The sequence below is a fragment of the Zophobas morio genome, unplaced genomic scaffold, assembly GCF_036711695.1.
Source record: "Zophobas morio isolate AGI-343-1 ecotype UQ-CSIRO unplaced genomic scaffold, CSIRO_AGI_Zmor_V1 ptg000004l, whole genome shotgun sequence".
Lineage (NCBI taxonomy): Eukaryota > Metazoa > Arthropoda > Insecta > Coleoptera > Tenebrionidae > Zophobas > Zophobas morio.
In genome coordinates, this window is record NW_026972109.1 from 6,007,338 (window position 1) to 6,020,736 (window position 13,399).

A 13,399-nucleotide genomic window follows, 5' to 3' on the forward strand; every position below is an offset into this window, starting at 1 on the left:
CACAAAGGCTCCTCAAGATTTTTTGAAACCGCTTTAAAAATGAGATAAAAGAGGTGCTCGAGATTCTTTCAAATTACTTCATAAATGAAGCAAAAAGTGTTCCGGAGGTTCTTTTAAACTACTTCGAAAACCAAGCAAAAAGATTCCAAGAGATTCTTTCAAACTACTTCAAAAACCAGACACAGGAAGTTCCCGAGATACCTTCAAGCTACTTCAAAAACCAGACACAACGGGTTCCCGAGATTTTTTGAAATTACTTCAAAAACTGGGTACAAAACGTCGCCGAGATTCTTCCAAATTACTTCAAAACCAAAAAACAAGGGGTTCCAGACATTCTTTGAAATTACATATTTCAAAAACCAAGGGAACCAAGATTCTTTCAAACTACTTCGAAAAAACACTAAAGGATCCCCGAGATTCTTTCAAACTACTTTAAACATCAGGCACAAGACGTCTCAAGATACCTTCAAACTACTTCAAAAACCAGGCACAACGGCTCGTCAAGATTTTTTGAAACTTCATTAAAAACTAGACAAAAGAGGTTCTCGAGATTCTTTCAAATTACTTCATAAATAAAGCAAAAAGGGTTTCGGAGGTTTCTTTAAACTACTTCAAAAACCAAGCAAAAAGATTCACCGAGATTCTTTCAAACTACTTCAAAAATCACACACAGGGAGTCCCCGAGATACCTTCAAGCTACTTTAAAAACTAGACACAACGGGTTCCCGAGATTTTTTGAAATTACTTCAGAAACTAGGTAAAAGACGTCGCCGAGAATCTTTCAAATTACTTCAAAACAAACACACAAGGGGTTCCCGACATTCTTTGAAATTACATATTTCGAAAACCAGACAAAGAAACCAAGCTCCTTTCAAACTACTTCGAAAAAAATACAAAAGAATCTCCGAGATTCTTTCAACCTACTTCAAAAACAAATGCCCGAGATATTTTAAGCTACATAGTTGAACAGCCAGACAAAAGAGGTTCCCGAGATTCCTAAAAACTACTTCAAAAACAGAACAAAAGGGGTTTCCGACATTCTTTCAAACTACTTCAAAAATGGGGCAGAAATGGTCCCCGAGATTTTTTGAAACTACTTCAAAAACTAGGCACAAGAGGTCCCCGAGATTCTTTCAAATTACTTCAAAAACAAAGTAAAAAGGGTTCCCGAGTTTCGGTTAAACTACTTCAAAAATGCGGCACAACAGTTCCCTGAGATTTTTTCAAACCACCTCAAAAATGAGACATAAGAAGTCCCCGAGATTCCTTCAAACTACTTCAAAAACCAGGCATAACGAGTCCCCGAAATTTTTTGAAATATACTTCAAACATTAGGCACAAGACATCCCCGAGATTTTTTCAAATTACTTCAAAAACAAAGCAAAAGTGGTTCCTGAGAACTTCGAACTCTTCCAATAACCAAAAAGTCAAGGGGTTCCCGAGATTCTTTAAAATAAGATCAAAAACAAATCAAAAGGAGTCCCTGAGGTTCTTTCAAACAAAAGAGATCTCCGAGATTCTTTCACGCTACTTCAAAAAATAAAATACAAGTGGTTCTCCACTTTCTTTCAAAGTACGTACTTGAAAAACCAGACAAAAGTACCAAAATCCTACTTCAAAAACAAAACACAAGAGAATCCCCGAGATTCTTTCAAATTACTTGAAAAACAAGTCCCATAGGAAGTCCCCGAGATTGTTTAAACTACATACTTCAACAGCCAGACAAAAGAGGCCCCCAAGATTCCGCCAAACGACTTCAAAAACAAAACACAAGCAGTCCCAAAGATTATTTCTAATTACTTCAAAAACATGAAAAAAGTGATTCTCGAGATTATCTCAAACCACTTCAAGAACAGAACAAAATGGGTTCCCGACATTCTTTCAAACTACTTAAAAAATGAAAAAAAAGAAGTCCCCGAGATTCTTTCAAACTACTTCAAAAATGAGGCAGAAATGGTCCCCAAGATTTTTTGAAACTACTTCAAAAACTATGCACAAGAGGTCCCCGAGATTCTTTCAAATTACTTCAAAAACAAAGTAAAAAGGGTTCCCGAGTTTCGGTCAAACTACTTCAAAAATGAGGCACAACAGTTCCCTGAGATTCTTTCAAACTACTTCAAAAATGAGACACAAGAAGTCGCCGAGATTCCTATAAACTACTTTAAAAACCAGGCACAACGAGTCCCCAAAATTGTTTAAAATTACTTCAAAGACTACGCACAAGCGATCCCCTAGTTTCTTTCAAATTACTTCAAAAACAAAGGTGGTCCTTGAGAGTCTTTCAGTGGTTCTCCACTTTCTTTCAAATTAAGTACTTCAAAAACCAGACAAGGACACCAAAATCCTTTCAAACTACTTCAAAAACATGAAAAAATTGGGTCTCGAGATTATCTCAAACCACTTCAAAAACAAACTAAAATGGGTTCCCGACATTCTTTCAAACTACTTAGAAAATGAAACAAAAGAACTCTCGGAGATTCTTTCAGACTACTTCAAAAACGACATACGACAGATCCCTGAGTTTCTTTCAAATTACTTCAAAAATCCGGTAGAAGAAATCCCAGAGATTCGTTCAAACTATTTCAAAAACCAGGCACAACGGGTCCCTGAGATTTTTTGAAACTACTTCAAAAACCAAGCAAAAAGATTCCCCGAGATTCTTTCAAACCAAGGCACACAATTCTTTCAAATTCAAAAACAAAGCAAAATGGGTTCCCGAGATTCTTATAAACCACTTAAAAAAGAACGCAAATGTAGTCCCCGAGATACTTTCAAACTACTTCAAAAACCAGGCACAACGGGTCCCTGAGATTTTTTTAAATTACTTCAAAATCTAGGCACAAGACCTCGCCGATATTTTTCAAATTACTTCAAAAACAAAACAAATGAGGTTGCTGAGATTCTTTTAAACTACTTCAGAATCTAGGCACAAGAGGTCCCCGAGATTCTTTCGAATTATGTATTTCAAAAACCAAATATCCAAGGGGTTCCCGAGGTTCTTTCGAATTATTTCAAAAACCAAAAATCCAAGGGGTTAACGAGATTCTTTCGAATTACATCAAAAACCAGGCACAAATTGTCCCCGAGATTCTTGAAAATAACTTCAAAAACAAAACAAATTGAGTCCCCTTGATTCTTTCAAATAAAAGAGATTTCCAAAAATTTTTTAAACTACTTCAAAAACAAAAGAAAAATAGTGTTTGAGATTCGTTCAAAATACTTCATAAACATGACAAGGAATCTCAAGATTCTTTCAAACTACCTCAAACACCAAGCACAAGCGGTCCCCGAGATTCTTTCAAACTACTTCAAAAACAAAACAAAAAGATTCTCAAGCTTCTATCAAACTACTTCAAAAACAAAACAATAGAAGTCTTCGAGATTCTTTTGAACTACTTCAAAAAGCAAGTACAACGGTTTCCCAACATTCTTTCAAACTACTTAGAAAATGAAACAAAAGAACTCTCGGAGATTCTTTCAGACTACTTCAAAAACGACATACGACAGATCCCTGAGTTTCTTTCAAATTACTTCAAAAATCCGGTAGAAGAAATCCCAGAGATTCGTTCAAACTATTTCAAAAACCAGGCACAACGGGTTCCCGAGATTTTTTGAAACTACTTCAAAAACCATGCAAAAAGATTCCCCGAGATTCTTTCAAACCAAGGCACACAATTCTTTCAAATTCAAAAAACAAAGCAAAAGGGGTTCCCGAGATTCTTATAAACCACCTAAAAAAGAACGCAAAAGTAGTCCCCGAGATACTTTCAAACTACTTCAAAAACCAGGCACAACGGGTCCCTGAGATTTTTTGAAATTACTTCAAAGACTAGGCACAAGACCACGCCTAGATTCTTTCAAATTACTTCAAAAACAAAACAAATGAGGTTCCTGAGATTCCTTTAAACTACTTCAAAAACTAGGCACAAATTGTCCCCGAGATTCTTGAAAATAACCTCAAAAACAAAAGAAATGGAGTCCCCTTGATTCTTTCAAATAAAAGAGATTTCCTAAATTTTTTTAAACTACTTCAAAAACAAAAGAAAAATAGTATTTGAGATTCTTTCAAAATACTTCATAAACATGACAAGAAATCTCAAGATTCTTTCAAACCACTTCAAAAACTAAACAAAAAGATTCTCGAGATTCTTTCAAACTACTTTAAAAACAAAACAATAGAAGTCTTCGATCTTGAACTACTTCAAAAAGCAGGTTTCCCGGGATTTTTTCAAACTATTTCAAAAACAAAACAAAACGAGTCTCCGAGATTCCTACAAATTACTTCAAAAACATGACAAGGGATCCCCAAAATTCTTTCAAACTGCTTCAAAAATAGTACACAGGAAGATCTCCGAGATTCTTTCAAATTATTTGAAACACAAGACATTACAAGTAAGGTCAAGTCAGGTCTGGAAAATTTCACCAGAGGCACCAGTAGTAAATGAAGTAGAATTTCGGCGTAAATGGCGTCAGTCTAAATTTTTCCCTGGCTGATTCAGCAAGCTGATTATGTTTCTTCGTTCATTCATGTATCATACTTTAATCAACCACATTTCGCCACTGCTTTTGATACGAACACACTTGTGGACTTTTGCTGAATATGGGTTGTCTGTGGCTGAACTTAGAAAGCTCGGTATTGTTATGTGGCCAAGAATTAAACAAAAAAAAATAGATCACACATAAATGAATCATATGCAAGTATATGAAAGGTCTACGAGTTAGACTTGCGCGGATGCGTATTATGTGACTAAAGAAAAAGAAAGTTTAAACAATAAAAGATATAATTATGATATAGAAAAACAAGGCGGATTCATAGAGCACAAATACAGGCCGATATCATTTTATAAAGTTGAAATGGCGTTTACTAGGCACATTTGTTATTTGATAAAATGTTAATGGAAAAAGTACACCGATACGTTTAACTAGAGGAGAATGAAGTTTCTAATTTCGAATACGTATTTATAAATATGTGATACGCACAACAGATCTTAAGTTTAATTTTATACGTTGAAATGTCCTTCAGTAAGATCATTTTGATGTTAGAACGTCTTATCATTTTAACATTTTGTAGATCCAGCGAACCGTAAAATACATAGTATGAAATCGTTTTATTAGAAAAACAGAGATAACGCAACATTATTGATGTGTATTTTTTTCTCTGTAAAAATATTGTGTAAAAAAAGTCACTGGGACATCCTGTATAATGATAGCATGTATTCTACCACGATGTAACTTAAATCTAATTTATAAATGAGAGTAAATAATGTAAAATTTTCAAAATTTGTTCTATTACCACACAAGTATAAATTTGCCCCCAACAAGGCACTAGTTAGTGCCATTTCGGTGTTTTGGACGTGGATTAATATACATTAGGTTTCTAGTGCGGTAATGTAATTCATTACTTAACCCAAACGAATGTCTTTAATGTAAAATAAATGTAAATGAGTAATTAAATAAGATAAGAGAACAAAGACGAAATTAGTGACCTTTTCAAAATAGAAAAATCAACTAAATAAAATGCTAATATAGTGATAAGACAATCCAGGCCAACCACAAACGGTGGGAAATCCACATAAATGCCACAAATGCTGCGAAAAACCCATTATAGCCAAGGAAACGTCTCTAATAAAAATAGTCAAAGATAAACAAACCAGAAATGTTAATAAACTCACACCATTCTATTAATTACAAAATTAGTGCAGATAAGTGATCATTCTCAACCTTGACATTCGGATCTTACGAAAAAAACGAATAAAGATAAGACCAAATTTAACCACAGTTCACACTAAAACGTAATAACAAAACCAGACAATCCTGATAAAATTTTGTCGCTTCTAAGAAGAGCAAAGATTTCCACAAACTGTTGTCTCAAATAAATTTTAAACAAATTCAGTGCCACTAAACTGCCGCCCTCTAACCTCTTCGTTAAAAATCCGTCCTCGAGTTATACAGAAAACAACTCTAAAGCTTGACCGAAATAGCAATTTCGTTCACACGGGGATTCACAGAGGCCGCCACTCATCCGCTTCGTCCCAACTATCGACCAATTCCGTCGTCTACTTCGGCATCAATGCACCCTTTCGCGCAAACTGTCAGCATCCGATAAACTGTGAAGTTAATACCATTAAAACTCATTAGTAATTATTTCGGTTCTCATTCTCTCGTCGCTCATATAAAACGTTTTAATAAAATCTCGCATAATCGTCTAAATGGAACATTGAGTTCGTTAATGAACTCCCAACTATCTTTGAATCCAGTCGCTAATTAAGTTTACGTTAAATTACACATCCTCCATCTTTGGCACGCTTTTCTTGGAGGGAAAGCAAAACGCGGATGCGAAAAGCGCAACTCGGGGCTAAATCTTTAGTTGGTTGCGGTACGAACGGTTCGGCTTAATTCAAAGCTTATGGAAATGATGGCGGGTAATGAGCGAGATAATATCGTGCGAGAGGGAGAACGTGTCGTGGAAAAATGAAAAGGTTGTTGTTTTGTGCTCCTCGAACCCTTTTTTTTTTCAGTTAAATTGTACGGGGGTGGTTTAAGTCTCGACCACCCAGCGGCGATGAGAGAAATCCGAAAACTATGAGGAGCTGAGGTCTTAAAACATAGATTCACTGAATTACCTGCTTGCTTAATCCGTCTTTTAATAAAATCTGAATGTGGCAGGGAGAGGAATTAAGGGCCGAAATCCGGAGACACTGACTCACTTTGAGTGACAGTTTTCTCCATTATTCAGAAATTTAATCATAAAACTTTCAGCAAACGTGTCGGAAAATTTTTATTTCCCCTTGTCAAGGTAAAATAACCATTAAGTTACTTACGCACCATAAAATTAATTAAACCGCATTAGCTGGAATGTTTGGGGTATAAACAGTCGCAGATGCGAAATTGATTGCATCCTGAAACATAACTGTATACATATTTCTGGACATCTTAAAAAGTCTACGTCTGAGTTTTAGTCTGTTTGTAAATATTAACAAAGACGACCGTAGAGCGGATTTTTTTCTAAAAATGGCAAAATAGGCACTTTAGGCAAGCTTTAGGAAAAATACATTTTACGCAACGATCCTAATTTTCGTTAAAATTTTGAATAACAATGCTCTCTTATTTTTAACTTTTTTTTCTTAACATATATACTTTTCTTTCAACATGATACTTAAAAACATGTTTCACATGGTAATTTCTTACAAAGAGGTAAGCATTTTGCAGTTAAGCTCCGTCCCTCGGCTCACGACCAATAAGAAAATTGAGATGAGGGCGGGTGGGCGGGCTTTGTATTTTTCCTTTTTTTTCTTATGTGTACGTAGTTTTCTATTCACGACAAGAAACTGAAAACTTGTTTAAAATGGTAAATTTGTAGAGACGTGTGGCAGATAAAATTTCCCATCTTAAACATGTTTTCAGTCTTTTGTTGTGAAGAGTATGTATATTAATAAGAAAAAAGTAAGTCGAATAATAAACCCCGCCCACCCGCCCTATTTCAGTTGTAACGATTTTTATTTGTTTGTCGTGAGAAAGGAGGCGGAGCCTAATTGTGCAAAAATGTTAATGCCACTTTACAACCGTGGATTGGTGAATATAAGCAATCTGATTGACATTACTAAGATGCAATTTGAACACTAATGCAAGTCGAAGTTAATTTAAATCGATCCGAGAAAAATGGATTTTTTTTCATAGTTAAGGTAAGACTGATTTTGGCGAATGACATACTTTTTAGGAAAATAGAGGGCGGGTGGGCGGGGCTAGTACTTGCTAAGATAAGACTGATTTTGGCAAATGAAATATTTGATAATAGATTAATTTTTCCATTTTACTTAATACATGTAGTTTTCTTTGAAGAATGAAGTTTCTGAGGTTTTTCACACTGATTTTTTTTGTTTTTGTTGTCAATTTTAAGGATGTTGACGCCTTGTTATTTTTGACGATTTTGAAATTTAATTTTCATTGTAATGATTTTCGAAATCTTACTATGAAGGTAAATTATCTGAAAAAATCAAGCCCTAAAAGGCGTAGCTAGCATATTCAAGATGTTTCGGTTTCATATTTTTAAAATTTCAGTAACAAAAAAATATTTCTCAATAATTTAGCTTCTCAGCGACACTAATGAAAAACTGGTCAAATTATATCTGAACGTGCTCGCTGCGCCCGCATTCTAAACGTTCTTTTTTTGAACTTTAGTCTCAGAACTATTTAAGAAAGAGTCTTATTAGAGAAGTTATTTGTGTGCACTTGTAATAATAAATTTCTATATTTAAAAAAACAAACTCTTAGAATGCGAGCGCAGAGAGCACGTTCAGGTTTCTCCAACTTTGACATTCACAAACATTTTCAAGATTTAGTTTTTTAGACACTAAAAAATTCTCTCGTAAATAATTTAGCTTCTCAAGGACACACATCAATATTTTTTAAATGACACCTGAACGTGCTCGCTGCGCTCGCATTTTAAACGTTCTAATTTTGAAATTTAGTTTCAGAAATATTTAAGAAAGGGTCTTATTACAAAAGTTATTTGTGGTCAGTTGTAATAATAAATTTCTATATTTTAAAAAACAAACTCTTAGAATGCGAGCGCAGAGAGCACGTTCAGGTTTCTCCAACTTTGACATTCACAAACATTTTCAAGATTTAGTTTTTTAGACACAAAAATTCTGTCGTAAATAATTTAGCTTCTCAAGCACACACATGATTTTTTTTTAAATTACACCTAAACGTGCTCGCTGCGCTCGCGTTCTAAACGTTCTTTTTTTGAAATTTAGTCCCAGAAATATTTAAAAAAGAGTCTTATTTGGGAAGTTATTTGTGTTTAGTTGTAATAATAAATTTTTATATTTTAAAAAACAAACACTTAGAATGCGAGCGCAACGAGCCCGTTCAGGTTTCTCCAACTTTGACATTCACAAAAATTTTCTCGTAAATAATTTAGCTTCTCAAGGACACACATCAATATTTTTTAAATTACACCTGAACGTGCTCGCTGCGCTCGCATTTTAAACGTTCTACTTTTGAAATTTAGTCTCAGAAATTTTTAAGCAAGAGTCTTATTAGAGAAGTTATTTGTGTTCAAGATTTAGTTTTTTAGACACTAAAAAATTCTCTCGTAAATAATTTAGCTTCTCAAGCACACACATGAATATTTTTTTAAATTACACCTGAACGTGCTCGCTGCGCTCGCATTCTAAACGTTCTATTTTTAGAGTGTAGTCTAGAAGTATTCTAGAAAGAGTCTTTGTGAAGCTTTTTAGGTTCAATTGTAATAATAATCTCTAGATTAAAAAAACACATATATCCTTGGAATGAGAGCGTAGCGAGCACGTTTAGGTAGCTGGAATTCTTCCCACTTTAGTATCCACAAGCATTTTTAAGATTAACTTTTTTTATTAGACACTAAAAAGTCCCTCATTAATAATAATACTTTAGGAACATTGAAACTTTTATACTATTAAAAACCAGTGGTGTAAATGACACCTCGAACCGTTCGCAGACATACGGACAATACGAAATATATTTAAAGCAAATAACCATAAGAAAAGAGTATTTTATTATCAATGTACATGCTTAACATCGATTGTTTATGTTTATACATCGAAAGAATGTCACGTAGAAATTTCTTTAATTTGAATGAGTTGTTTCCTCAAAACAGAGGACTAAAATTATTAATTAAGTCACAATGGAACAACATGTTTCGAATTTGATTATTATTATTATTATTATTCTTATTTGATCAATAAAAAATTGGCCGAAGGCTATAAGTATAATCCGAGAAACCCAGCTCTTTAAAAAAATCATAAAATTTAATTTTACCATTTTCGTTTTGTGATACACACATACCTAAATAAAATAAAATGATGACAAATTGTCCTTCAGCACTAGGTAATAGCAATCTGAAGCTCAAGTATTTATTTCTGTTTATACATCGAAAGAATGTCACATAGAAACTGGTTTGATTTGAATGAGTTGGAAGAAAATAATATATAGTGCTACCCGGGATTGGGAAAATTTATACACAATTATAAAATTATAATGGAGAATGATTTAATGCAATGAAAATAATTATGAATTATTATCGTTTTTAGTTTTTTGAACAAAGGCCAACGTCACGTTAAACCAGATTTATTTATTTGTTGTTTTTGGTTTAATAAACACGAAAAAAGTTCGTGACACTGTTGTCGTTATAGCATGACCTAGGCTGCGTCGCAAATAAATTTTGTAAAATAGACCCACATGTGAACCGTTGTTTTTTTTAAACAGTCAATAAATACTTGGTGTAAAAAATTCAATTTTCGCCGTCACGTCGCCGCTATGAAACTATTCGGAACCGATCCAATTAAGAAGGAAATGAATTTAGCATGTGCACGAAGTTCCCCGAGGATCTTCCATCAGAACGGCATTAAATAAATATCCAATGACGTCGGAGGAATGCGTAATTGAGTTTGAAATATTATGCAAGCGCCTATACGCGACAGAAGCGTGAACTAGTTTGAAATTCGACAATGTTGCTCCAGTTGCACACAATATTTGGCCGCTCAAGGCGTTCACATCGCTCGAAATCTAATTACTTTACTTCACTTCGCGTTCGCCTTCCTTCTGGATATTGTTTGTAAGCACCGCCATGATTTATTTATGATAACAAGGTCTACGTTTCTACAGATTCCATTCCAGTACTGGTGCATTAAAATTAAACGATTTATTATAGTTAGCTCGAGACCACAATTCTCACTTACCGGGGAAAGAGGAATTGTGAGGAAATTTTCGTGTCTGGAGATGAGCGGCTTGGCGGAGTTCTTAACGCAGAAACAGCTCACCTGAGCTCTCGTGTTTTGTACAAGGAAGTAGTGCTTAAGCCAGCGGTTCCCAACATTGTTTCGAAGAGGGCCACTTTGATTTTTTTTTTTGGATTTTTTTGTCGTTTTTAATAAAGCAACTCTTTGTATATTCCCTGAGCCGTCTATCACCAACTAACAGTTTTTTCTTCGTATTTAGCGCAGTTAAAGCTGCAGAGTGTATTAACTAGAGCTTTTTGGACGATTCTACAGATTCATCCTTTTATGATTCAAATCAAAAACATTTAAGGAATTCCATGGGTCAATTCTCAACTCGGATTAGGATTCTCTAGATGCAAATTAGAAAGTACAGCAAACTTCAGGAGTTTTCATTATCGAATAAGGAAGTTAGCACTACGTCAAGCGAGATATTTCAAGAAATTTTTTTTCAAATTTACGGATTCACCATTTTAAAACGGTTCAAGTTTACGACTTTCGGTTTCTACCAATCGATTCATCAGAGTGTTCCACTCGTGCAAATAACTTCTCGAGCACGATAAGTCGTTCAGCCGCGACACGGTGATAAAGCAAACAATGCTATTTTCTATGAGTAGCACAATAAAAAATGAAGAAAAAAAAAATCAAGAACCTACATAGGTCAACGTTGAACTCATATTCGGATTCCCTAGACTCAAATTAGTAAGTACAGTTAATTTCAGAAGACTGCGTTACTGAATAAGGCAGTTACTACTACATCAGTCGCGATATTTTACGAAAATATTTACCCAATTTACGGATTCACCATTTCAAAACGGTTCATTTATTCGACTTCCGATTTGTACTATTCGATTTCTTGGACCTTTCTAATCATGCTAGATGACCCCTTGAACCCAATAAATTAGCCGTTCTACTTTGAGGGACACATAAAACGGACGGTGTTATTTTTCTGTAAATAGCAGAATTAAAAAAAAATAAAAAAAAATTCAAGAATTTCTATAGGTCAATTCTGAATTTGTATTCGGGTTCCCCAGATTCAAATTAGTCAGAACAGCAAATTTCGAAAAACTTTGTTACCGAATAAGGAAGTGAACACTATATCAGTCGTGAGATTTTACGATGTTTTTTTCAAATTTACGGATTCACCAATCCAAAATGATTCAAGAATTCGACTTTCGATTTACATCAATGGGTTTCTTGGACCTTTCCAATCGTGCTGGATGTCCCCTTGAGCCCACTAATTTAGCCATTCGGCTTTGAGAGACTGATAAAACGGACGGTGCTATTTTTCTATAAACACCACAATTTGACAAAAACTCAAAAAAAAAAAATCAAGGATCTTCGTAAGTCAATTCTGAATTTCTATTCGGGCTCCCTAGATACAAGTTAGTGAGAGCAGCAAATTTCGGAAGACTCCGTTACCGCATAAGGAAGTTACAACTACATCAGTCGTGATATTTTACGATTTTTTTTTTCAAATTTACGGATTCACCATTTACAAACGATCCAAGTATCCGACTTCCGATTTGCACCAATGGGTTTCTTGGACCTTTCCAATCGTGTTGGATGTCCCTTTGAGCCCACTAATTTAGCCATTCGGCTTTGAGAGACTGATAAAACGGACGGTGCTATTTTTCTGTAAACACCACAATTTAACAAAAACTCAAAAAAAAATCAATCAAGCATCTTCGTAGGTCAATTCTGAATTTCTATTCGGACTCCCTAGATACAAGTTAGTGAGAGCAGCAAATTTCGGAAGACTCCGTTACCGCATGAGGAATTTACAACAGTCATGATATTTTAGGATTTTTTTTTTTTCAAATTTACGGATTCACCATTTAAAAACGATTCAAGTATCCAAATTTCGGTTTGTACCATTCGATTTCTTTGACTTTTCTGATTGAACTAGATGACCCGTTGAGCTCAATAACTTGCCCTTTCGGCTTTGAGAGACTGGTTAAACGGACGGTGTTATTTTTCTATAAGTAGCACAATTAAACAAAAAATAAAAAAAAAATTAAGGATCTCAGTAGATCATTTCTGAATTTTCATTCGGATGCCCCAGATTCAAATTAGTGAGAGCAGCAAATTTCGGAAGACTCCGTTACTGAATAAAAAATGTAGCACTTTATAAGGTGAGATAATTTACGGATGCACCATTTCAAAAAGGGTTCAAGTATTCAACTTCCGCTTGCACCATTCGATTTCTTGGACCTTTACAATCGTGTTAGATGACCTATTGAGGCAGATAACTTAGCCATTCGCCCTTGAGAGACTGATAAAGCGGGCGATGTGATTTTTCTATAAGTAGCACAAGTTAAATAAATAAAAAAAAATTATCCCACCGAGTAATATTTTGAGCCAGATAATTTGGCTATTCGGTCTTGAGGGACGGATAAAATAGACGATGCTATTTTATTGTAGGTAGCATAAAGTAAAAAAACAAAAAAAATTGTGGAACTCCGCAGGTCGGTTCTCGATTCCAGGTCTTATACAGTAGATCGAAATTAGTAAGTACAGCAAATTTCAGTAGTCTACGTTATCAAATAAGGAAGTTCTGGCGAAGTACATATTTTACGAAAAATATTATTCAAATTTACGGATTCACCAATTCAAAATGGTTCTAGAATTCGATTTCCGGG